This window comes from Leucoraja erinacea, chromosome 28 (assembly GCF_028641065.1).
Source record: "Leucoraja erinacea ecotype New England chromosome 28, Leri_hhj_1, whole genome shotgun sequence".
Classification (NCBI taxonomy): domain Eukaryota; kingdom Metazoa; phylum Chordata; class Chondrichthyes; order Rajiformes; family Rajidae; genus Leucoraja; species Leucoraja erinaceus.
In genome coordinates, this window is record NC_073404.1 from 25,728,766 (window position 1) to 25,756,159 (window position 27,394).

A 27,394-nucleotide genomic window follows, 5' to 3' on the forward strand; every position below is an offset into this window, starting at 1 on the left:
CATCCAAAGACTCAATCCAACATGTACTCCATTTATTTATTGTTAAGGTTCATTTCAGGTAAGCGTTACACCTGGATACAGTTCAGTGGGTCAGTCTTTCAAAGCAGCAATCAATTCCAATGTAAATATTTGTTCAAGCATAATTACCATGTAAATTATCATTGCTTAACACAGTCACAGATTTCAAGGCTCATTAAAAACTCATGAATATTTAGCAGATCAATACTATTTCCCAAATGGTAACACAATTCAATGATCAACTACACAGTTGTGTACACCTACGGGTAAATCACATGGATGTCCAAAGAATTTGTTAATAGTGTTGAAGGTGGGATGCATCACAGGTTGGACAGCTTGGTGATTGGGAACAGCTCCAAGGCTGCATGAAATCGCAGCGAATTGTAGACGCAGCCCAGACCATCACACAAACCACTCTCCCTTCCATTGACTCCATTTATACCTCACGCTGCCTCGGCAAGGACAGCAGCATAATCGCATGCTGGCCACTCCCTCTTCTCCCCTCTCCCCTCGGGCAAGAGGCATAGAATTGTGAAAACGCACAGCTCCAGATTCAGGGGCAGTTTCATCCCAGCTGTTATCAGGCAACAGAATCACCCTACCACAACTGGAGAGCAGTCTTGATCTGGTATATACCTCATTGGTGACCCTTGGGCTATAGTTGATCGGACTTTGCTGGCATTTCCTTGCACTAAACATTATTCCCTGATCATGTATCTGTACACTGTAAATGGCTCGATTATAATCATGTATTGCCTTTCCCCTGTTTTTAAGAGGGAACACCCCCTACCCCACCCCCGATCAGTCTGAAGAAGGGTTTCGGCCCGAAACGTTGCCTATTTCCTTCGCTCCATAGATGCTGCTGCACCCGCTGAGTTTCTCCAGCTTTTCTGTGTAACCTTGCCTTTCCCCTGATTGGTTAGCATGCAACAAAAGCTTTTGACTGTACCTCGGTACACGTGACAATAAACTAAACTGACACTGAACTGAAGAGGGTGAAGGTCTCAAGTGCTCTGTCTTCCATTCAGCCAGGCTCTCAGTTGCTCGATCTGGGACATCACGCTGCAGCGAGCGGTGCCTCCGGCCGCCGTGTACTGCTCCACGCTGTTGGTGTAGTTCCATACCTTTGCTACGTCGCTCTCAAACAGCGGGCTTTTGGCGAAGAGAGAAAAAATTAACTCGACTCAATTTTCGTTTAAATCCCAGAAGCTTCATTGCAGAAGTGACTGTTTACCTGCAAAATACAAGCACTTGCACACAAAGACTTTATACTTGCCCATTGTATATAAATAACCAATGGCATTCAGGGACAGTTTCTTCCCAGCTGTTATCTGGCAACTGAATCATCCTACCACAACCAGAGAGCTGCGCTGAACTACCATCTATTTCTTTGTTGACCCTCTGATCTTTCTTAATCAGACTTTGCTGGCTTTTCCTTGCACTAAACGATATATATTCCCTTGTACTGTTCTGTAAATGTACTGTAATACACTGTACACGGCATGGCTCGATTGTAATCATGTATTGTCTTTCTGCTGACTGGATAGCACGCAACAAAAGCTTTCCACTGAACCTTGGTACAAGTGACAATAAACTATACTGACCATTCTTTTAAACTAACTCCTCAGTACATTCCCCCCCCCCGTGATTTTAAATTAAAAGCTACGCCTGGCATGGCCATAAGCTAAAATTATTCAAACCATATTAAAAACCGCTTCATGGGTACAACTGTTTTTTTTGTTTCATTTTAAGCTGAATATCAGCCATGACTGCACTTGTCATTTGCAGCCTTGAGATCCATAATTCTCACGATCTGTCCCCAGTAATCTACCCATGAGCAGGTTTCCCAGGGTTACGTCCGTGCCTGTGTGGTGTTAGAGAGGGACTCCGTGCTGTCCACGGTCACCCTGGGGGATTTCCGGGACTGCTGGTCACCGTGGGGGGTTGAATGTATCATTGACAAGGATTGTAACATCGTTGTATAGTCGTTTATTTAGTATATTTGTTTGTCTTGTTTTATGGTGGTGGGTTCGGTTTTGTTTTATTGTATTGCAAATATCATTTTTAATAATTTAATACATTTTTTGATATATTCCCCAACATCGGGAACAATCTTCCTGCATCTAGCCTGTCCGACCCCTTAAGAATTTTGTAAGTTTCTATAAGATCCCCGTTCAATCTTCTAAATTCTAGCATGTACAAGCCGAGACTATCCAGTCTTTCTTCATATTAAAGTCCTGACATCCCTGGAATCAGTCTGGTGAACCTTCTCGGCACTCCCTCTATGGCAATAATGTCCTTCCTCAGATTTGGAGACCAAAACTGTACGCAATACTCCAGGTGTGGTCTCACCAAGACCCTGTACAACTGCAGTAGAACCTCCCTGCTCTTATACTCAAATCCTTTTGCTATGAACGCTAACATACCATTTGCTTTCTTCACTGCCTGCTGCACACTTTCAATGACTGGTGTACCATGACAACTAGGTCTCGTTGCATCTCTCCTTTTCCTAATCGGCCCATCAAGTGTACTCCACCATTCAATCATGGCTGATCTATCTCTCCCTCCTAACCCCATTCTCCTGCCTTCTCCCCAAAACCTCTGACACCCATACTGACCAAGAATATATCCATCTCTGTCTTAAATATATCCACTATAAGATCGTAAGTGATAGGAGCAGAATTAGGCCATTCGGCCCACAATGCCCAGAGAGCTGGCCGTTCTCCATGGTACCATTGGATAAAGATCGCCACAGGAGAATGGGGTTGAGAGGTCAAAATAGATCAGCCGCGATAGAATGGCGGAGTAGACTCCATGGTCTAATTCAGCTCCTCCTGTGACTTATGGACCCATCAGTCCAGTCCACCATGACAGCAATGCATTTATACTTCTTTTCAGTTTAAAATAGTTTTCTTCTCTTAGTGAAAGGGGGAGCGAGGTCCAATACAAGTTCTCCATCCCAATAAATAATTTACAGATTTTAACCTAGTCTGTTGAAACGTAACTAGCACAACCCAAGAATTGTTGATGGACGTTGACCAATGCCGTGGTGGCCGGCACTCATTGCCCCCTTTGGTGGTGTTGAAAGCTGAAGGATTTGGTACTTTGCCGCAAGGAGATAAAAAAAATAAGAACGAGAGCGAAAATAATCACTTTGACCTCCTGAGAAGCTACACGGTGCCCCACAATCCGCTGGACACAAGGAACTGCAGATGCTGGTCACAAAAAAAAGACACAAACTGCTGGAGTAGCTCAACAATTCAGGCAGCATCTCTGGAGAACATGGATAGGTGACGTTTCGGGTCGAGACCCTTCTTCCGACTTCAGATACTTATGAGATGCATTCCTCCGACAGCCCACTCTTCAAATAACTTCTAGATCTCAAGCACCCGTCCCAAACCCTTCCCATCCTATCCTAACTCCAAACCTGGACAAAGTTCACTATCTCCGCCCAATTGGAGACTATTATCGTACTGCAGGATGTTTAACTTTATGCAGAAGGTATTCACAAGAGGGGCGGCACGGTGGCGCAGCAGTAGAGTTGCTGCCTTCCAGCGCCAGAGATCCAGGTTCGATCCTAACTACGGGTGCTGTCTGTACGGAGTTTGTATATGTTTTCCCTGTGACCGCGTTCTGTTTTCTCCGGGAGCTCCGGTTTCCTCCCACACTCCAAAGGCATGCAGGTTTGTAGGTTAATTGACTTCAGTGCAAATTGTAAATTGTCCCTAGTGTGTGTAGGATAGGGTTAGCGTGCGGGGACTCGGTGGGCCGAAGGGCCTGTTTCTGCGCTGTATCTCTAAATTAAACTAAATTTAAATTAGAAAGGCTAAATACCTAACTCTCAGGCCACCTTCCTCCGACCATCCTGCATCAAGAGCGGGGAGCACAACAGATCTGCAACACGTACCTAATAGTTTTCAATTCATCCAGGGAGAGTTGACTGACTTCAACCCCCTTGGACTCTGCCAAATGAACCGCTCTTCCTGAAGCACCGTGGGCTTCTCTAAATGGCATCTACAGTGAGAGAATCTGGTTTAGAATTCAGATAGAATCACAAACTATAACAGAACTAAAACATACAAGGCACTATGAATTCATAAAGTGATAGGAGCAGAATTAGGCCAATTGGTCCATCATGTCTACACCGACATACAATCATGGCTGATCTATCTCTCCCTCCTAACCCCATTCTCCTGCCTTCTCTCCATAACCCCTGACACCCGCATTAATCGAGAATCTCTCTATCTCCGCCTTAAAAAGACCCATTGACTTGGTCTCCACAGCCATCTGTGGCGTGCAATTTGTGACCATTCATTTCTATGAGGTAATCACAATATGGTTGTAGACTTTAACCAAATTCAATAAGACAATAGACAAAAGGTGCAGGAGTAGGCCATTCGGCCCTTCGAGCCAGCATCGCCATTCAATGTGATCACGGCTGATCATCCACAATCAGTACCCCGTTCCTGCCTTCTCCCCATATCCCGACTCCGAATTCAGCAGCGGTATTTAGTGGGTACTTTGCAAACTGGTGTACCAGATTAAACAATTGAGTTGGAGAAGCTGAATAGCTAATACCAATGACAGATGGTGGAAAAAGGGGTATAACAACAGGAAGATTACAGTTCAGTCAGATGGACTTTTCATCCTTTATCACTGCTTAAAAGATAATGGGCTACAACAATAACTCATGTACATCCATATTCCCGAGGATTATTTTGTATAAAAGAAGATTATCGTTGTTAGCATTGCTGAAGGATTATGCCGTGGAATTGAAGCATTCGTAAAGGCAGACCTTTTCTTTGCTCATGCCTGTTCCCGTCAAAACAAGATTTTAGATATAAAGTGTGGAATCAGGCCCTTCAACCCACCGAGCCCGTGCCGACCAGCGATCACCCCGTACACCGACACTATCCTGCACACTGGGTACAATTTACAATCTTACCGAAAACAATGCACCTACAAGCCTGTACATCGTTGGAGTGTGGGAGGAAACCGGGGAGCAGCCGGAGAAAACCCACGCGGTCACGGGGAGAACGCACACATTCTGTACAGACAGCGTCCGTAATCAGGATTGAACCCGGGTCTCTGGTGCTGTACCACTGCGCCACTGTGCCCCCTTTAAGAGTTAGGGCTTTAAACCCCCTTTTCACGGGGCGACTTGACGCAAGAGGTAACCAGAGTTTAACATCGTGGGAACCTCGTGCGATAACAGTACGGCATTCGTGGACCACCGTGGCGCTAACGGCAGGTAATCGTGTAACTTGGGTACTCGGGAGAAAATTCAAACATGTTTGAATTTGTCCAAGAGTGACTTGTGCACTTGTGGTTGAACATTGCAACATTTTATGAACGTAGTGGCCAGTGCGATATCCGTAGTAACTCTTGCGGTCACCGTGGGAACTCCTGCGAACGGTGAACCCGGAAATTGGATAGAGTGAATCCAGCCAATTTGCTATTTACATACAAATCTAATAAAACTAGCTAACAAGCATTTCATTAATGTCAGTGTGTCTCTTTTTGTCTGAAAGCAGTTTCTAACTGGAGGAACTCCGCGGGCCAGGCAGCATCTACGGAGGGAAATTGACAGGCGAGCCTTTCCTCAGGCTGCCTTATCTCTCTACCCCCCAACTCCCACCCACACACACAAATGCTGGAGAAACTCAGCGGGTGCAGCAGCATCTATGGAACGAAGGAAATAGGCAACGTTTCGGCCCGAAAAGTTGCTTATTTCTTGTGTATGTGTCGGAAGGAACAGCAGATGCCGGTTTAAAGAGAATGAGTTCGACGGCAGGCAGCATCTTTGGAGAGAAGGAATGGGTGACATTTCGGGTCGAGACCCTTCTGATATGCTGCTTGTCCCGCTGAGCTACATGTTGTGTCTATCTTCGTTTTAATCCAGCATCTGCAGTTCCTTCCTGGCCGAACCCGATTGAAAGATGAGAGGCTGGGCGATAGAAATCATTAATTGAATTAAATAACTAGATACCTGTCTAATCGTATCTACGGGATTGGACAAGCTAGATGGAGGAAGAATGGTCCCGATGTTGGGGGAGTCCAGAACCAGGGTCCCAGTTTTACAGTCTACCGTGGGAACTCTTTAATTACAGCGGGAAACCTTCAGTTTCCCAGGGGGTCGGGACGGGACTGGAGTTGGGAGGGAAAGGTGGGGGAGTCGAGGGAGAGGAGGGGGAGACAGATGGGGGTGTCTTCATTTACTGGCGGTGGGTGTCTGTCACTGAAACAGGCAAGTGAGATTTCGCATTCACCTTGTGTGTGCCTCACTCTCGCTCTCTCTCTCTCTCCCTCCCTCCCTCTGACACAGGCATGAATGGAGGAACTCCGCGGGCCAGGCAGCATTACCAAGTGGAGATGGGAGAGAGCTCAGCTGACCTTGTGGGGTAAAAAAAAAGCCGAGGGACTTGTTGGGCAAGTGTTTGTGTTACCAGAACGTCTCTCAATAGACCGCTCTAGAATCCAATGAAGTAGCTGATCTGAAGTAATAGTAACTGAGCATTGCAAATGGATGGATCTGGCCTTGTAACTAACGGAGTGTTTGTGAAAATAGTTCCTTGCAAACCTACCAGGGAGCTTTACAGTTGCTGTGATATGTCAGGCATAAGCCATTCGGCCCATCGAATCTTCTCCGCCATTCAATCTCGGCTGATCAATTATTACCTGCAACCCCATTCTCCTGCCTTCTCCTCTAAACCTTTGATGCCCTTACTAACCAAGAACAGCCGCTTTAAAAATACACAATGCCTTAGCCTCCACAGCCGTCAGTGGCATTGACTTGCACAGATTCACCACCTAAAGAAATTCCTCCTCATCTCCATTCTAAAGATATGTCCTTTAATTCTGAGGCTGTAGCCTCTCGTTCTAGACTCTCCCATTACTGGAAACATCATCTCCACATCCACTTTATACAGGCCTTTCATTATTCTGTAGGTCTCAATGAGCTCCCCCAGCCATTTCCCCCATTTTCCATCACACCCACCCACTCTTTGATTAGTGCACTGGGTCATTAGATTTTTGCAATGGCACAAACACTCACCTTCTTTCGAACCAAGTAGTAGGCTAGGTCTGTAGCCAGCATATCCGGGCTCAGAGCATTCTTCATGGCTTTTTCATTCACCTTCAGAGAAGAAAAACATCACATGTAGGTAAACTAACAGACTCTCTTTAAAAGGGGGGGGCAAAATGCTTAGACAAGTTTGCTCTTTGTGATTTTGCACCACACTGCTAACATCATCTCCTTCCATTTATAATATTAGCGATACATTTCAAACAGGTAATTAGGAGAAATATCAGCAGAGCACATCAACTTTTGAGTTATAAGGTCATAAGGGATAGGAGTGGTCAGGCCAGTTGGCCCATCAAGTCTACTCCTCCATTAGGGTTAGACTAGGGTTCGATTAGGGTCCATGGCTGATCTATCTCTCCCTCCTAACCCCATTCTCCTGTCTTCTCCCCATAACCCCTGACACCTGTACTAATTGAGAATCTATCTATCTCCGCCTTAAAAATGTCCACTGACTTGGCCTCCACATTCTTCTGTGGCAAAGAATTCCGCAGATTCGCCACCCTCTGACGAAAGACTAAAGTTAGGAGCAAGAGTAGGTCTTCAGTTCTTTACCCATCTCCGCCGTTCCATAGGATTGGGGCTGACCTGATGGGAAAACTCAACTCCACATTCCGATCTGCCCTTGGAAATCTTTCACCCTCTTGCTTATTCACCCGCTCACTGCCAAGTTTAATTTTTCACTAGTGGCCATGACCCGTGTATACACGGGGGTGGCACTGAACGGGTTAAAAATCTATCCATCACTGGTTTAAAACTATTCAAAAGACTCTTGACTTGAGTTCAGTTGTGTTAATCAATAATGCCTGACCTCTTGGCTTTGGTTGGTATCACCTTAGATTTGCTGAGTTGCTTTAGGAAGGATGTTACTCATTGACCCAGTTTCTAGTTGAAATGTTCCCTTTGCACTAACCTTTGGCAATAGATACATGGATAAAGATCGAGTGACTCAACTTCCACAGAATTTAGTTTAGTTTAGTTTAGTTTAGAGATACAGCTCGGAAACAGGCCCTTCGGTCCACCGAGTCCCCACCGACCAGCATTTCCCCGCACGCTAACACTTTCAATGTGTTTAAGAAGGAACTGCAGATGCTGGAAAATTGAAGGTATACAAAAGTGCTGGAGAAACTCAGCGGGTGCAGCAGCATCTATGGAGCGAAGGAAATAGGCAACGTTTCTGCCTGAAACGTTGCCTATTTCCTTCGCTCCATAGATGCTGCTGCACCCGCTGAGTTTCTCCAGCGCTTTTGTCTACCAACACTTTCAATGTCTTCTTTACCATGCCTTTTCGCTGGAAATGATTTTCCAATCCACATTTCATGCACTCTTTTCCACACACAGCACCTATCACTTATGAACTTATGAAGTTATGAAGATTTCTTTCTCCAGAATTTCATTTGAAGACTTAATGGGATGTAACAATTCTCTCCTCTTGTAAACAATCAGATACAATTTATTTATTCATTCATTTCATTCTTTATTTCGAACCGAATAAAAGAATAAAAAGCAAGTGTGAAACAGCGTACAAAAAACAAAACAAGAATATTTATAAAGTGTCATAAACAATATCTATAAATAAATGAAATCGTATGTGTCCGAAAAGGAGAAGAAGCCAAAGCTTATTAATTCCCATCCCTTATGCAACTACTTATAATTATCTTATACAAATTTAGCATCTATATGTACACCATATGTACACCAAATTATTTACATTTATACACTAATCAAATATTTACAAAGCCATACAAAAAAAAGAGAAAAAAAGAAAAAGAAAAGAAAAAACCCTCATATACTATACAGTATCTTAGTCATATATACAACCCATCACCCTAGAATCACCCTTCCTAATACAATCAGTATAACAAATATATCACTCACAATCACAATACATTTCTACTTTTCCCTGCTCTGGTTTAGTTGCCGCAGCAACAAATTACACAGCGTAAACCTGTTCTCCCACTGTCCCTACACCCAATTTCCTGTTCATCTTTTACATAAGAGTAGCTTTACATAAGAGTAGTTTAGCTAAAGAGCAACTTTAACTTAGTAGCTTTTATCTGACAATGGCATCATTATTGTGGTATTTTACTATTTACTATTTTTCTGCTACGATTAAATAGTTCCCCAGGAATACAACTTTTTTTCCCCTCCAATTTTGTCATCAAATGTTGGTATTATGTGTGCCCAGGACACATAGGGGTTATAATTCAAATTAAGATCTGTAGTCTTTTGTGGTCACCTCCATACCTTCCTCCAGCTTCACAATTCACAATTCTTCAATCCTTTTGTCTCACACCTTCTGTCTTTTCATGTCTGGCCTTTGTCCAACCATCAGCCTGACCTATAACCTTCCTTACCTGTGTTGGTCTATTACAGGGGTGGGGAACCTTTTCATGTTGGAAGGCCGCATTAAGTTAGCTGTAATCTAATAAGGCCGCATCCAAGAAACTTCAATTAGATATACTTCAAAATGTACATTATTTTGTTAAAATAGCCCTCATGACTTACTAATGCCTTCTCTTTCAATTGTGGCTGTAAATATAGCCAATGAACTGGCCTCAACTACCCTCTGTGGCAGAGAGTTCCAGAGATTCACCACTCTCTGTGGGAAAAAAGTTCTTTTCATCTCGGTTTTAAAGGATTTCCCCCTTATCCTTTTACTCTGGAATCCTTGGTATTTTGAATCTTCTTTTACTTTGGTATTTTAAATACGTTTATTTTAAGATTAAAATAAAAATAATAAAAGACAAACAAAAACATATTAATAATAATAAAAAGATTTGTTCCACAAAATTTGGATTCATTCAAAAAGGCTGCACTTAATGGCTTAGGCCACATGTGGCCTTAAGGCCGCAGGTTCCCCACCCCTGGTCTATTACCTGCCAGGCGTTGTCCTGCCCCTCCTCTCTTCCAGCTTTCGTTACCCACCCCTCCCCCTCACTACCATCAGCCTGGAGGTAGGTCCCGAACTGAAATGGCACTTATCCCGATTCTCCCAAGATGCGGAAGATAGACACAAAATACTGGAGTAACTCAGCGGGACAGGCAGCGTTTCTGGAGAGAAGGAATGGGTGACGTTTCGGGTCGAGACCCTTCTTCAGACCTGGTCTCGACCCTCGGCACGAAACATCACCCATTCCTGCTCTCCAGAGATGCTGCCTGGCCCGTTGTGTTACTCCAGCATTTTGTGTCTATCAGCACTTCCTTCCTACACGTTCTCCCACGATGCTGCCTGACCCGCTGAGCTACTCCGGCACATTGTGTCTTCTTCTGTCGTCTTCCCACTAATTAAACCCATGCAACCTACTGCCAGAATAGATCTTGCCTGAGTCTGGTGCTGACCTGGCTGGCCGCTGTCCTCACTAGCATCAAGCAAGATGCAACATCCAATTCCTCCACATTGTACCAGATGCCAAACATGCCCGATAATGTTCAGTATTACCTGTAGTGTAGAGATTACGCCCGTTGCCACCGGCAGTACCCCAATGATGGTGTTGATGCTTTCAAACACTGCCTCCTTACCCTCCTGAGTAATGAAACAGATTTTATATTAAAGTGCCAGAAAACAATGTATTCTTCAGTGGAACTGCTGGTGCTGGTTTACATCAAATTCATTCATCATTGTTGAAAACATTAGCGGCGCAGTGGCGCTGGTTTCCGATGGGAACGGTGACGGACGCACCGCACATCTCCGTCCTCCAGTTCCTGCGGACTTCCGCTGCTGGAAGTACAGGATGTTGGTGTGTGTGTGTGCCTTGTCATCATTCATTACAATGCTATGTACGACATTGATCGCAACTTCTACTGAAGTGTGGGTGGCCGTTGGCTCGCTAGAAGCTCAACTGCCCTTTGACAGGGTCTTGTTTTTGGTCCTGCTGGGGGTCCACAGCCCCCTCCTCACCTGGCAAACCAGGTGGGGCAGATGTTTTAATCGCCGACTAGCCGACCATGGAGCAGGTAGCACGGGATTACATGGTGCCCGACCTGACCTGACCTACGGCAAAGATAACTCAGCGAGATTTTTTAGGAAGGAGATGAGGAGGAATTTCTTTAGTCAAAGGGTGGTGAATCTGTGGAATTCTTTGCCACAGGAGGCTGTGGAGGCCAAGTCAGTGGATATTTTTAAGGCAGAGATAGATAGATTCCTGGGGTGGGAGATTGCAACCTTCACGCGGTCCACCCTGTTTCGACAAATGCAATCAACCCGGCGTGCACAATCAAATAAGATCAAATAGAACAAGTTGTCCTACAACTTTAGGCTGTGCACGCCATGCGCAAGCAGTAGATAGATTCTTGATTAGTACGGGTGTCAGAGGTTATGGGGAGAAGGCAGGAGAATGGGGTTAGGATGGAGAGACAGATCAGCCATGATTGAATGGTGGAGTCAGGGGATATGGGGAGAAGGCAGGAACGGGGCACTGATTGGGGATGATCAGCCATGATCGTATTGAATGGCGGTGCTGGCTCTATAGACAAAAACTTTTTTGTCTATAACTTTGGCCCAGTCTGACAGAACCCAGAGAACAGCAACACTGGTTACACACAAAAAAGCTGGAGAAACTCAGCGGGTGCAGCAGCATCTATGGAGCGAAGGAAATAGGCAACGTTTCGGGCCGAAACCCTTCAGGGTTTCGGCCCGAAACGTTGCCTATTTCCTTCGCTCCATAGATGCTGCTGCACCCGCTGAGTTTCTCCAGCTTTTTTGTGTAACCTTCGATTCTCCAGCATCTGCAGTTCCCTCTTAAACAAAGAACAGCAACACTGGTTGGTTTCTTAAATTACAGCGTAACACAATATCCTTACCCTCCCAAACACACGTCCAGCCTTGCTTCAAATCAGTTCCAAACTGTCAGGGTTCTTCTTCTGAGGCATCAGGCTGCTCCCTGTGCTGGAAGAACAAGGAAATGCACGACACCATCAAGCATCCACGCGGCTGGCGTTCCCTTCCCCCACCGTGTCAGTCCAACACACACAGAGATACACAAAACCTGCACAACATACGTACACATGCACACGTACATACCCACTCCACCCCACATGTAGACGGAGCGAATGCACCGATTCTTTCACGCAGAGTAGTGGAATCACAAACCAGACAATATGGGTTTAAGGTGAGATGTGGACGATTTAATGCGAGCATGATAGGCAACATTTTCCACTCAGAGAGTGGTGGATACGTGGAACGAACTGCCAGACCTAGTGTTTGAGAGAGGTACCGTAACAGTACAGATTCTCCTCGACCTGCGATGGGGTTACGTTCCGATAAACCCCTCGTAAACCGAAAATATCGCGTCGAAAACGCGTCGCGATATATTGCGAATACATTATATTGCGATTGCATTTGTATTGCGACCACGTGACGGGAGGTGACGTGCGGCTTGCCGCCGTTGCCAAGCGTTTTCCGATCATAAAGTCGAAATATCGCAAGTCGAAGCCATGTAAATCAGGGAGCACCTGTAGAAAGTTTCATTCATTCATTCATTCATGCATTCATCATTCATTCAATCATGCATTCATTCATTTATTCATGCATTCATTCATTCATGCATTCATTCACATTCATTCATGCATTCAATCAATCATTCATTCATTTATTCATCCATTCATTCATTCTTTCCAGCTCTGATGGATGGACTACTCTGTTGGTGCGCCTGGAATTAGGATCCTGAAACAGGCGTTCCACTCCAAAATCCCGCACGGAATCAGTTGGCCAGGATGACTGGGAAAAATGACGCAAAGATGTGACGCAAAAGTCTTTAAAAACATTGCAACATTATCAGCGACCTGTAAAAATCACTGGCAAGTGACCGATCAAAGAGAAGAAAGGACGTCCGGGATGCCCACTCTTGGGTGATTGATCCAAATAGCTTTGTTCGGTCATTAGTTTAGTTTAGAGATACAGCGCAGAAACAGGCTCTTCGGCCCACCGAGTCCGCACCGACCAGTGATCCCCGCACATTAACACTACCCTACACACACTAGGGAAAATTGACACCTACACCAAGCCAATTGACCTACAAACCCGTACGTCTTTGGAGTGTGGGAGGCAACCGAAGATCTCGGAGAAAACCCACGGGTAGAACGTACAAACTCGGGACAGACAAGCACCCGTGGTCTGGATTGAACCAGGGTCTCTGGCGCTGCAAGCACTGTAAGGCAGAAACTCTGCCACCGTGCCACCCACAAAGTTTACCAGGAGGACTTGTGCTGCTATTTCTGGAGGTATTTCCAGTTGCAACATTCCTTCATCGATTAAACCACACTGCCAGCTGTAACCTCCCTCCAAATTCCCATAATATACACCAATAAGTTAAGATAAAGCAAACCCTTCACCCAAACAAATAATATATTGATTTCTCTAACTTCAAGTAAGCCTTGCATCCCCTCGCTCTCCATCCCTCTCCCACCCTGGCAATTGTACTGGTTGAGGTTCACTGTCTGTATAAGTCGTCATCACTGACCCCACAATGGACCATTGTGGGCTCCGCATTTATTTGATTATCGTTACTTTTTGCATATCTTTCATTCAATCTTTCTATATCTCACTATATCACCTCACACTATATCTCTCGTTTCCCCTTTCCCTGACTTTCAGTCTGAAGAAGGGTCTTGACCCTAAACATCTCCTATTTCTTTTCTCCAGAGACACTGCCTGACGCACCGCATTACTCCAGAATTTTGTGACTATCTCCAGTTTAAACCAGCATCTGTAGTTCCTTCCTACACAATATATTGTGTGTGTGTTGGTACCAGATTATAATGAACGAATGAGTAAATCGCTGATTATGGAATTACCTGTAGGCATCAGACAGCGTTACAAATCCAAACTCCTTGGTGCAGTAAATAATTAGATCCTCGGAGATCTTACTCAGATGAATCAGGCACAGGGAACACCAGAACAGGATCTCAGCTTTAATAAACAAGAGATATGTGTTACAAACACAAACTAGTGTGATGGTCCTTCATGCAATTAGAGATCCTGCTGGATATTTATCACAGAACTGTAGAGATTAAAGAGGAAACATGGACCCAATGAGAGAATGACGCACGCACGAGAGAGAGAGAGAGTGTGTGAGAGAGAGAGAGAGAGAGAGAGAGAGAGAGAGAGAGAGAGAGAGAGAGAGAGAGAGTGAGAGAGAGAGAAAGACAGAGAGAGAGAGGGAGAGAGAGAGAGAGAGTGAGCATGAGAGCGAGGGAGCGAGAGAGGGGGAGCGTGAGAGCGAGGTAGAGGGGGCAGGGGTAGAGAGGGAGAGGGAACACTTTGTGCATGAGAGAGATTGGAAGAGTGAGGGAGAAAGAGAGAACGAGAGGGAGAAAGAGAAAGAGAGAACGAGAGAGTGTGTGAGAGAGGGAGAGAGGGAGTGCGAGCACAGAAGATGTTTGTTCTGAGTAACTGTTCACAGTGACATTGGATCCACTGCGGCTGCCTATTGAAGTCAATTCTGAGCATATTTATGTTAACTATTTAGATTACAAATGAAAATCACTTAAAAAAAAATTGGTGAACAATATCAAACTATGGATGTGTGGGAATTTCTGCCATCCACTGGCACCAACTCTACTCAGGGAACCAGTTCCACTGGAAACCTTTCTCAACAGGAATCATCACACACGTGTGCATTCTCACTGGTGAACCCCGACACCCGTCCACATTTATTTGTGGAATAAATGCCGGAGTTCAGAATGACCGAAATACGGGTTATTTTGTCAGAAGAAATGTACTTGCCAATAAAATCTCGCTCAGTAGTTGCGTCCACACTGTTCAAACTAATGGCATCAAACTGCAGTTCTGAAAGACAAACAAAAGTAGTTCAGCTGTCAGCAGAAGACCATTTTATTCTCCCTACAAGAAGCTTTAAACTACAAGGAAGTTATGCAAACCGGTTTATCCTGAGGTAAATATGTCAGATGAAGTTGCTTTCAGAAAAGATTCAGTAAGATTTCTTTCATTTTCTGGTCAAGTCTTCTGATCCTTATAGACGTGTACAAAATCATGAGAGGAGTAGACATAGAAGGCCTCTTGCCCAGAGTAGGGGAAGTGAGAATCCAAGGATGTAGGTTTAAGGTGTTGGGGGGTGGGGGGGAGGGGGGAGAACTGAACAGGAACCTGAGGGATAACCTTTTCACACAAAGGGTAGTGGGTGTGTGGAATGAGCTGCCGGAGGTGGTCGTTGAGGCAGGTACTATTGTGACAGTTAAGAAACACTTGGACAGGTACACGGATAGGACAGGTATAGAGGGATGTGGGCCAAGTGTAGACAGGTGGGACTAGTGTGGATGGGACATGTTGGTCAGTGTGAGCAGGTTGAGCCGAAGGGCTTGTTTCCACACTGTATGACTAATGACTCGCAAGTCATGGCTAGCAATTTCTAATTCTTCTCCAGCTTGGAATCACTGCTCAAGCTTTACTGCCAATGCACAACTCTTGGCAATATATAGGCCACAATTGAATTGAATTGAATTGAATTTTTTATTTGTCATTCAGACCTTTCGGTCGGAACTAAATTTCGTTGCCTTGCAGTCATACATATAATAAAAATGACAAAAACACACAATCAACACAAATTTAACATCCAGGCTAACAACATCAACTGATGCACCTAAAAGACAAGACAATAGATTTGGTAACTCAATTAATCTGCAATTTATGAAGTCTTAATCATAAAGTTTTCAGCATTTTAAAAAAAATTTTAAAGCCTTACCTTTACGAAGGAATTCTCTGTCGACCTTAAAAGGGTTCCCAGCGATGGCGCCACTAGGATATTAAAAGGTTAATTTGCACGAATCAATTGTACGCCGTTGGATTAAATGGTTTCAGCTTCAGTGATAATATAGATAGGCTTGGATTGTTTTTAGTTTAGTTTAGTTTAGAGTTAAAGAGAACACAGGGAAGATAGTTTTCACTGGAACATTGAAGGCTGAGGGAAGACTTGATAGAAATATATAAAATTACGGGTGGCACAGTGGCGCAGCGGTAGAGTTGTTGCCTTACAGCGAATGCAGCTCCAGAGACCCAGGTTCGATCCCGACTACGGGTGCTGTCTGTATGGAGTTTGGACGTTCTCCCCGTGACCTGTATGGGGTTTTCTCTGAGATCTTCGGTTTCCTCCCCCACTCCAAAGACGTACAAGTATGTAGTTAAATTGGCTTGGTAAATGTAAAAATTGACCCCAGTGGGGATCGCTGGTCGGCGCGGACCCAGAGCCTGAGGGCCTGCTTCCACGCTGTATCTCTAAACTAAACTAATCTCTAAACTAAATGAGAGACATAGATAGAGTGGTGGGAGGAAATGGCCGACACTGGAAGGCACAGCTGTAAGGTGAGAGGGGGAAAGTTTAATGGAGATGTGTGGGGCAAGCAGAGAGTGGATGGGGCCTGGTACGCATTGCCAGGGGTGGTGGTGGAGGCAAATATGATAGTGCCATTGAAGATAGCCGCATTGCAGGAAATAGAAGGATATGCATCAAGTACAGGCAGATCAGATCAATTTAACTAGGCATCGTGTTTGGCCCAAACATTGAGCTCCGCAGGGCCGTTTCCTGTGCTGTACTGTTCCACGGGTCGGAAGGAACTGGAGATGCTGGTTTACACCGAAGATAGACGCAAAATGCTGGCGTAAATCAGCAGGGACAGGCAGCGTCTCTGGAGCGAAGGAGTGGGTGATGTTTCAAGTCAGAGTCTGAAGAGTCTGAGGAAGGGTATCGACCCGAAACGCCACTCATTGCTTCTCTCCAGAGATGCTGCCTGTCCCGCGGAGTTACTCCAGCAGTTTGTGTCTGTTCTGTTCTACGATCTATGTCCATTTCTCATTGATCCAAAAAAGTAATCGAGGCGTAAATTTATTCTGGAGAAATTGGCGAATTGGCCTACTCTCGGTGAATGACGATGGTTTATTCACTCTAAAAGTCACTGGAGATCAGAGAGTGGATACAGCACCTTCCCAAAGGCAGCACGTTGGTTCTTCTCCTGATTTCATCCAGTCTCTCAGCATCACGTGACAGGGCAACAGCGTGGCTACAAAACAGAGGACACGCGTGTTCAATGAACAAAACGCAGCAGCAGAATAAACGTGAGGTTTGTCATCAATGCCACAGCTCAGTCACGGTCATTGGAATCATTTGAGTTTTAGTGCAATGGGCAATATTTCAGGGTTCTATTTACAAGGATTCAAATACTTTTCAGAATATCTTCAGAATATCTCTCACTGCGTTTCCCAGCCAATGCATTTCCTTTTATTTCTGATCTCTTTTATTCTGCGGCGGGCCCAGTAACAGGCGATGGTCTCTTTCAATCTACGTTTAGTAGCGTTGTTACGGAAACTAGCATGCAGTAAGAACTTACATCCAACTAAAGACTCTCTCTCCCTCAACTCCCCCTTTCTTGTGATCTCTTCCTCTTCCTCGCCTCCCCCCTCGTTCCCACCCCGTCCCTCTCCCTCTTCCCCTCCCCCTCCCCACTTCTTATCCCTCCCCCCCTCCCCTTCTTCCCCAACTCTCTCTCTCTTCCTCTCTCCTCTCCCTACTCCTCTCTCTCCCCTCCCTCCTCCTCCCTTCTCTCTATTCCTCTGCCCCCTCCCCCCTCTCTCTCCCCTCTCTCTCTTCCCCCTCTCTTTCTCCTCCCTCCTCTTCTCCCCCCTCCCCCTCTCCCCCTCTCCCCCTCTCCCCCCTCTCTTCTCCTTCTCCCCCCTGCCCCTCTCTTCCTCTCTCCCTCCTCTCACCCCCCTCTCCTCCATCTACCCCCTTTCTCTCCCCCCTCTTCCCCTCCCCCTCTCACCTACATCCCCTTCTTCCCCTCCTCTTTGCCTTCCTCTCTTCCCCTTTGCATAAAAACTGGCTTTCGTTAAAAATTATCATTTCCTTTTGACATAGGGAACACCTCAGTGCAAATGGTATGGTGCGTTTAACATAGCGATATAGCCCAATGTGCTTCACAGAAACATCACCTAAGGGTAAAAACATATTTCGAGAAACGGGATCAGGAAGGTCAAAGCAGGAGTTTCAAAAAGTGTCTTACATAAAGATAGGAAGGTTTAAGAAAATTACACAGTGGCTTAAGGAGCTACTTCCAGAGGTGGATACAACAAGCTGGATGGACTCAGCGGGACAGGCGGCATCTCTGGAGGGAAGGAATGGGTGACGTTTCGGGTCGAGACCCTTCTCCAGAGGTTTCAGCCTGGGTCACTGACGCATCTCAACCTACAGTGGAGTTAGGAAAATGGATTAATGTTCAACAGAATTGGAACTGGTATTGGAAGAGGGCAAATCCAACAGCTTTCCATTAAGGTTCAAGAGAGAAGTGCAAATCCATGGAGGAATTTATAAACAAGGGGTGATAATTTTAAAATCTAAATGATTCGCACATTGTGATTCAAAAATCACTATTATTTGCAGATTAAAATCTTTCGGCACAGGTTTAGCTTATTACTTTGCAAATCTTTTAAGATCAATGCAGGATATCTCGGTTGGCATGTGCACACTATATTTAGCAGTGCAAGTTCCATATCCGAAGAAATGCGGAAAAATATATTTATTTTTATCCTGCAAGTAAATATAACCATGGACCTGATAACAGTTGGAGACCACGAGACCTCCATTTTGCAAGCGGTTCACACTAATGAAAAATAAGGATCACCTCAGCATCCAGTGGCTCCATCGAATTGGCTGGGCCCTCTGCAGGTGAGTGTAACCAGGGAAAAGGATGTCAATCTCCCTGGAGGAGCAAAGGGCACGCGGTTATTAGCACGGAACAGAAAGGTCTTTAACAATGTAGGACAAGAAACCGAATGAGAAACAAAACCGAATACAAAAACAGGGATGTAATTCTGAGGCCATATAACGCACTGGTCAAGAGTCAGGAGTGTTTTATTGCCACGTGCCCCAGATAGAAAAATGAAATTCTTACTTGCAACAGCACAGCAGAATATGTAAACATAGTACACTGTAAACAATATGATCAACGGGAGAGAGAAATAAAGGTTCAGTGTGTGTATATGTACACACATACCACATATATATATGTGTGTGTGTGTGTGTGTGTGTGGGTGTGTGGGTGTGTGGGTGTGTGTGTGTGTGTGTGTGTGTGTGGGATAGTGTTAGTGTGCGGGCATCGCTGGTCGGCACGGACTCGGTGGGCTGAAGGGCCTGTTTCCACACTGTATCTCCAAACTAAATTAAACCATTAAATGATTATCATAGTAGCTTTATTTCATGCTGTTGATAAAACCGTGTGACAAGTTAGACAGGATCTCAGTAAACTTCAATGTGGAAAATGGCAGTGATCCAAGTAAAATCTATTTTCCTGCCAACATATTAATACCTCAATATCCACACATATTAATACCTCAATATGTACACACATACCACATATATATATGTGTGTGTGTGTGTGTGTGTGTGTGTGTACACACACACACACGCACACACACACGCACACACACACGCACACACACACGCACACACACATAACAAACATTTCCCGCATTTCTAGTCTTGTGAACAGCTGTGGGCTCCATATCTGAGGAAAGATATGCTGGCATAGGAGAGGATCCAGAAGAGGTTTACGAGAAGGATCCCAGGAATGATTGGGTTAACATATGATGAGCGTTTGAAGGCCTGTACTTGCTGGTGTTTAGAAGCATGAGGGGAAACCCATTGAAACGTACAGAATAGTGAAAGGCCTGGATAGAGTGGATGGGGAGAGGATGTCTCCACTAGTGGGAGAGTCGAAGACCAGAGGCCTCAGCCTCAGAATTAAATGAGGTACATTTAGAAAGGAAATGAATCTGTGGAATTCATTGCCACTGATGGCTGTGGAGACCAAGTCAATGGACATTTTTAAGGCGGAGATTGACAGATTCTTGATTAGTATGAGAATCAGGGGTGAGGGTTTTCCCAATTACGTCCAGTGACCAAGTAGCCTAGATACCGGTCTACCTCCCGTATAAGCAGAGATAGTGATCATGAAGGAGAAGAATCAGAGGTTTGTCCACATATAAGCAGGCAGATTCCAACAGGTGCACAAGCGAGGGAGGGGAGAGCAGAGTCAAAGATCTGTACATGGGATTGGGAGTCACCTTTTGAATATTGAGGTATTAATATGCTGGCAGGAAAATAGATTTTACTTGGATCACTGCCATTTTCCACGTTGAAGTTTACTGAGATCCTGTCTAACTTGTCACACGGTTTTATCAACAGCATGAAATAAAGCTACTATGATAATCATTTAATGGTTTAATTTAGTTTGGAGATACAGTGTGGAAACAGGCCCTTCAGCCCACCGAGTCCGTGCCGACCAGCGATGTCCGCACACTAACACTATCCTCCACACACACACGGGACAATTTATAATTTTACCGTTGCCAATTAGCCTACAATCCTGTACGTCTTTGGAGTGTGGGAGGAAACCGGAGCTCCCGGAGAGAATCCACGCACGTCGCGGGGAGAACGTACAAAATCAGTAGAGACAAGCAGCCGTTGGCAGGATCGATCCCGGGTCCCTGGCGTTGTGAGGCAGCAACTCTACCGCTGCGCCACCGTGCCGCTCTAAATGGTCTAAAAGCCCTAAACGCACTAAATTGTCTAAAAGTGTAAATGGTCTTTATTAGTGCATAAACACAGTGTAGGATGCAAACTTACGTAGCCGCCCTCTCCACCATTGTCTTAATCAACTGGTTCAGGTGGCCCGACACATCAGAAATGTGATCTCGTTGCCATATTCTCACATCAGTCGGCATCTAGAAAATGGTTCCTTGCATTTAGTTATTTACAGCTTAGGTTTAAGTTTATTATTGTCAGGTGGACCAAAGTACAGTGAAAGGCATTGTTCTGCACGCTGCCCTATACATAAATACAATCAAACCAACCTCAAGTTCAATATGGGGAAAGTGAAGGGAAAGATACAGGGTGCTGAATATAGTTCTCATCTTTGTAGCGCATCATGTGGCCCTTGTGGCTAAAGGGATCAGGGGGTATGGAGAGAAGGCAGGTACGGGATACTGAGTTGGATGATCAGCCATGATCATATCGAATGGCGGTGCAGGCTGGAAGGGCCAAATGGCCTACGCCTGCACCTATTTTCTATGTTTCTATCAGTTTCTGAGGCAAAGTCTAATGTTCGCGATGAGGTAGAGGGGAATTGGGATTGTACTTTAGTTTCTTGAAAGGCCATCCAGAGGCCTGATAACAAAGGGGAATTTCCCTGCAGGTCACAGGGAGAACGTACGTATAATCTTCGTACAAACAGCACCCGTAGTCAGGATCGAACCCGGGTCTCTGGCGCTGCGAGGCATTATGAAGTCCTCGACAGTGAACCCCTTGGGCAATCACTACTAAAGTGTCTGCCCACACAGTCAGTACACCTCTCGTATACTTGCCCTGTAGTAAGTCACGCCAACTGCTATTCTCTGTCGTGGCAGAGAATTCCAGAGATTCACCACTCTCTGTGTGAAAAATGTTTTCCTCATCTCGGTCCTAAAAGATTTCCCCCTAGTCCTTAAACTGTGACCCCTAGTTCTGGACTTCCCCAACATCGGGAACAATCTTCCGGCATCTAGCCTGTCCAACCCCTTAAGAATTTTGTACGTTTCTATAAGATCATCCCCCCTAAATCTTCTAAATTCTAGCGAGTACAAGCCGTGTCTATCCAGTCTTTCTTCATAAGAAAGTCCTGATCAAGGGATATGGGGAGGAGGCAGGCACGGGTTATTGATAGGGGACGATCAGCCATGATCACAGTGAATGGAGGTGCTGGCACGAAGGGCCGAATGGCTTCCTCCTGCACCTATTTTTATGCTTCCATGTTTCTAAAACTACCCTCCACACTAGGGACGATTTACTTTTTTTTAACCAAAGCCAATTGACCTACAAACCTGTACGACCTTGGAGTGTGGGACTAAACCGAAGATCTCGCAGAAAAACCCACGCGATCACGAGGAGAACATACAAACAGCATCCGTGCTCATGATCAAATCTGGGTCTGTGGCGCTCTAGGGCACCAACTCTGCTGTTGCACCACCTTGCATTAAAACATGTTTTTTAGCAGCTCTACCTCTGTTTTTTTGCCTGAGGAAGCAGCCAGACCAAAGAGCCTACCTTAACCTTCGGTGGATCAAATGACACATAATAACAATAGGTGGCACAGATACAATAACCCTGTGTGCTAGAAATGAGATTCAATGGAACATGATTTTACTTGCCTGATCATTTCTGCTGCGACCAGCATGTAATTTCCCCCCAGTTTGTCCAATCAGTTCCTGAAATAAAAAACGCATATTGCAATAACATCTTTCATAGAAAATCCTCAGAAGTAGATAACTATTTCTGCTGACTTTGCAGTTAAATAGTGACTTTTATAGTTTGGTAAGGAACATGGAAGCGCAAGAAATAGAAGAATATGAATCATCTACTGGCAAACGAGATCAGATTAACTTGGCATCATGTTCGGCAAGAACATTCAAGTCAAGTCAAGAGAGAATTTATTGTCATGTGTCCCAGATAGGATAATGAAATTCTTGCTTTGCTTCAGCACAACAGAATATAGTGGGCATGAATACAGAACAGATCAGTGTGTCCATATACCATTATATATCAATATATACACACATCAATAAATAAGCAGATGAAGTGCAATAAACAGATAATGGTCTATTAATGTTCAGAGTTATGTTTCAGTTGAGTTTAATAGCCTGATGGCTGTGGGGGAAGCAGTTATTTCTGAACCTGGACGTTGGGGACAGTGTGTCCCCATCCTACCCCTTCCAAAGTCCACAATCAGTTCCTTGGTTTTGTTGGTGTTGAGGGCCAGGTTATTGTGCTGGCACCATTTGGTCAGTCACTCGATCTCGTCCTCGTCCCCATCAGTGATACGTCCCACAACAGTGGTGTCGTCAGCAAACTTGATGATGGTGTTCGCACTATGACCGGCTACACAGTCATGAGTATAGAGTGAGTATAGAGTGAGTATTTGTGGGCCGAAGGGCCCGTTCCTGTGCTGTTCTATGTTCTGTGGTCATCTTACCTTCAGTCTCCGTTCATGAGATGTGTGAATGTCCTCGTCTCCGTCTTTGATCAGGAAAGTCCCTTTGCTCCATTCTTCATGAATCTTAAAGCAGATTGAAAACAAAAACATCCAGCGCTGAATCTCACAAATTATGAAGAGCAATATATACAAAAATCATTCCCACTTCCCCTCCCGAAAGTAGGAGATGAAGCCTTCAGTAATATTGGTCGGGAGTTTCTTCAAAAGGGTCTCGAAACAAAACGCCACCCAATCCTTCTCTCCAATCCTTGCTGTCTCCTCCCCTTCCTTAACCCTCGAGCTGTCTCCTCCCATCCCCCCACCCTCGGGCTCCTCCTCCTCCCTTTTTCCTGCCTTCTCCCCCCCACCCCCCATCAGTCTGAAGAAGGGTTTCAGCCCGAAACGTCGCCTATTTCCTTCGCTCCATAGATGCTGCTGCACCCGCTGAGTTTCTCCAGCATTTTTGTGTACCTTCGATTTTCCAGCATCTGCAGTTCCTTCTTGAACACCTTCTCTCCAGAGATGCTGCCTGCCCCGCTTAGTTACTCCAGCTTTTTGTGTCTATCTGAACGTCTAATTCTGTGGCAGCCAGGTTTAACTGATTCAGACACATCAGATGAGTTTGTTCTCCTCAGAGCACCGAGAGAGGCTAATTATTTTACTCTTGCAAAGTGGCTTGGTGGGGTGGTTCTGTGATCATGTCACAAAGTGTTGGGGTAACTCATCAGCATCTCAGGAGAAACATGTAGGCAGTGTTTCTTTCAGACTGGTTGCAGTGGGGGGGGGGGGGGGGGGGGGAGGGGGGGGGGAGGAGGGAGTGGAAGAAAGGTGGGGCTGTATAAAGCCTGGTGACTAATGGGTGGCCAGTGATGAAAAGACAAAAGGCTGTGAGATAAGGTGATAAGAGGCATAAGGGGAGTGGGATTGTGGGGAGAAATGAGTAACACACAGGGTGGCACAGCATCAAAAAGAGGGGGGGGGGGGAGGAATGGGGAGTAAGAGTGTTGGTCGCTATATCCCTGTTCTCCAGAGATGCTGAGTTACTCCAGCACTTGCTGTCTTTCTTGGTCAACCAATGTCTGCAGTTCCTTATGTCTACAGTATATTCCATCATTATGCCTTTTATTACACAATTATCCAAACAGCGGTGGTTTATTGGATATAACTGGAGTAAACAATGTAAACATCTTTACTTTGATGGTCAATCCTGTTCATTGCCCCGTTTTTCATTACCTTGTCCATTCCATTTAGGATTTGATCCATTTCCGACTTTGTTAGCAGCCCGGCCTTCTCCAAAGCCTTGGCATAGGCCTTGCTTCCTTGTATATCTGCAGCCCACAGGCGTTGATCGTAAGAAACAGACTCATTAAACTTCTCCATCATTGGATCCATGGCTCCGACAAACCTTCCTCCCCACAGTTTATCACCCTGGAGATACATAGTAATTGGCACTTAGTGCAGGTTTGACTTGCAAAGGTGAGCAACTGCAGCACGGTGACACAGTGGGAGAGTTGCTGCCTCACAGCGCCTGAGACCCGGGTTCGATCCCGACTACTGGTGCTTGTCGGTACGGAGTTTGTACGTTCTCCACGTGACCTGCGTGGGTTTTCTCCGCGATCTTCAGTTTCCTCCCACACCCCAAAGACATACAGGCTTGTGGGTTAGTTGGCTCGGTATAAATGTAAATTGCCCCAAGTGTGTGTGTGTGTGTGTGTGTGTGTGTGTGTGTGTGTGTGTGTGTGTGTGTGTGTGCGTGTGTGTGTGTGTGTGTGTGTGTGTGTGTGTGTGTGTGTGTGTGTGTGTGTGTGTGTGTGTAGGATAGTGTTAATGTGCGGGCATCGCTGGTCGGTGTGGACTCGGTAGGCCGAATGGCCTGTTTCCGCGCTGTACCTCTGAACTAAAACTAAATCTACTAAAACCACCATGTAATTAGCACAGTCCTAGTTGGAAATTTAAATGCAAGTCAGTTTTGGCAACATATGACGCTTTAAATTGAATTTAAAAGATGGAAGCATCTACAGTGTTAATTCAAGCACCATTTTCCTATGACTTGGACTCGACATTTTTTGACGTTATGACAATAATGCAAGGAAGCTATAGAGGCGGGAGCAATTACAATGTTTAAACAACATTCATACAGGTACATGGATAGAAATGGTTGAGGGATATGGGCCAAACGCCGGCAGATGGGACTAGCTTGGATCTGGCTCAACATGGGCAAGGTAGACTGAAGAGCCTGCTTCCATGCTGTATGACTCGATGACTTCAAAAACACTACTAGCTTTCGGCCACTTTGAAATGGTCCAAGATAATGAAAGATGGCAGGGTTAGGTGAATCTGTCTGACAAGGAATCAGACACAGAGCAGAAATTGTGTGATAACAGTCCAACTTATACAACAGGGCAAACACACACAGTAAACAGGGATTAGAATGGTCTAAAACTAGGAGTTCGTTGAAATTACATTGAGTATAAAGCACAGGCAAAGAGACATACTTTCTGCTACTTTCTTGCATAATATTAACTTTTGCATTACTTATTGCATAACCTACATATGAATCAGGCAGGTTAGTGTGGGCAAGTTGGGCCAAAGGGCCTGTATCGCTCTATGACTATCAGAGGGTTTACTGTACAGGTTTTTAGCTCCGTTCTGAAGCTAATAGTAGGAATGTTCGTCCACACTTGCTGTGATTCCCGGGAGTTAACAGTGAGCAGGAAGACAGGACAATACTTCAAGGTGATGTTTGTTCTGCTTGCCACCATTCAGAGTCCCACCTGCGAAAGGCGAGAGCTATCTGAGTGTCTGTACCTTCCTGGGGCAGATCTCAACAGGTGAGGGGATAGTTAGGGAAAAAAAAAACACACACCAAAAAAAGAAAGCAACGAGGGGAACAAAAATCACAAGAGGAGTCGGTCTGAAGAAGGGTCTCGACCCGAAACGTCGCCTATTCCTTCGCTCCATAGATGCTGTCTCACCCGCTGAGTTTCTCCAGCATTTTTGTCTGCGTATGATTTTTCCAGCATCTGCAATTCTTTCGTAAACAAGAGGAGGGAGTGTCTTTACCCCACCTGTCGAAAAACAAAATTGAAGCTTTGGCTCGTAAAATTGGAAAGTTTCGCGAAACATTTTTACCTCGGGGTTGGCCATTTCCAGCGCTGAACTTCCGAGGTCTCTACAGATGTGGAAAGAAATCTCTCGGTGGGTGAAGGAATCCCCGACCTGCTTGAGGGATGAGCAAGTGCCAGTACAAACACCAATGCGAGAAGGTTGTCGGCTGTCTTTGACACACGCCTGCTGCTCCCGATCACTGCCCCAACTCGATCTATTTCAGTCTAGAAACGCCCAGTGCCAGGAACCAGAAAAATGGCCATCAATTCAATTGCTGACTTCAAACTAATCTGGAGATCAAAGATCCTATAGCTCTGCTATAGGATCTTTGCTGGAGACAGGCACAAAAAGCTGGAGTAACTCAGCGGGACAGGCAACATCACTGGAGAGAAGGAATGGGTGACGTTTCGGGTCGAGACCCTTCTTCAGACTGGTTAGGGATTAAGGGAGACGAGTAATAGACGGTGATGTGGAGAGATAAAGAACCTGGTCAAACTTGTCTGGAATGTTTTACTCCAACCATGTGAGTCCCTTCCCCAATCAGCTGGAATTTGCTCTCTCGACCCCTGCAGCTATTGAGCTCTGCATTGGATGTGGCTGGGTGGGAGGTTTCCTCAGGTAGATGACATTGCAGAATTAAGGTTACGGTCACTTCAGCCTTGCTGTAGATAATTGACTGAACAGGCTCAAGGGTTTGTGTCCATCTTTCAAAGAGTCTCTCAAAAGGTCAAAATGTAATGGCAAGGATTAGCAGATGCTGGTTTATAAACTAAAGAAAGAAAGACATAAAACGCTTGAGTAACTCAGCAAGCCAGGCAGCATCTCCGGAGAGAATGGATAGGTGACGTGCCATTCAGGACCCCTCTTTCTTTCTCTCGGATAGACATTTGGAAAGGTGCATGGGTAGGAAAGGTTTAGAGCAGGGGTGGGGAACCTTAGGCCTCAAGGCCCGCATGCGGCCTTCTAGGCCATTAAATGCGGCCATTTGAATGAATCCAAATTTTGTAAAACAAATCCTTTTATTTTTATTAATATGTTTTTTTTCGTCTTTTATTATTTTTAATTTTAATCTTAAAATGAACGCATTTAAAATACCAAAGAGTAAAAGAAGATTCAACAAAATGATCATATATCTAATTGAAGTTTCTTGTATGCGGCCTTATTAGACCACAG

The 27,394-nt window shown here is 45.2% G+C and overlaps 1 pseudogene; it reads right to left on the reverse strand.

Moving 5' to 3' along the window:
* LOC129710809 (argininosuccinate lyase-like) lies at positions 1-24,553 on the reverse strand (annotated as a pseudogene).
* Between the last annotated feature and the right edge of the window lie 2,841 nt (positions 24,554-27,394).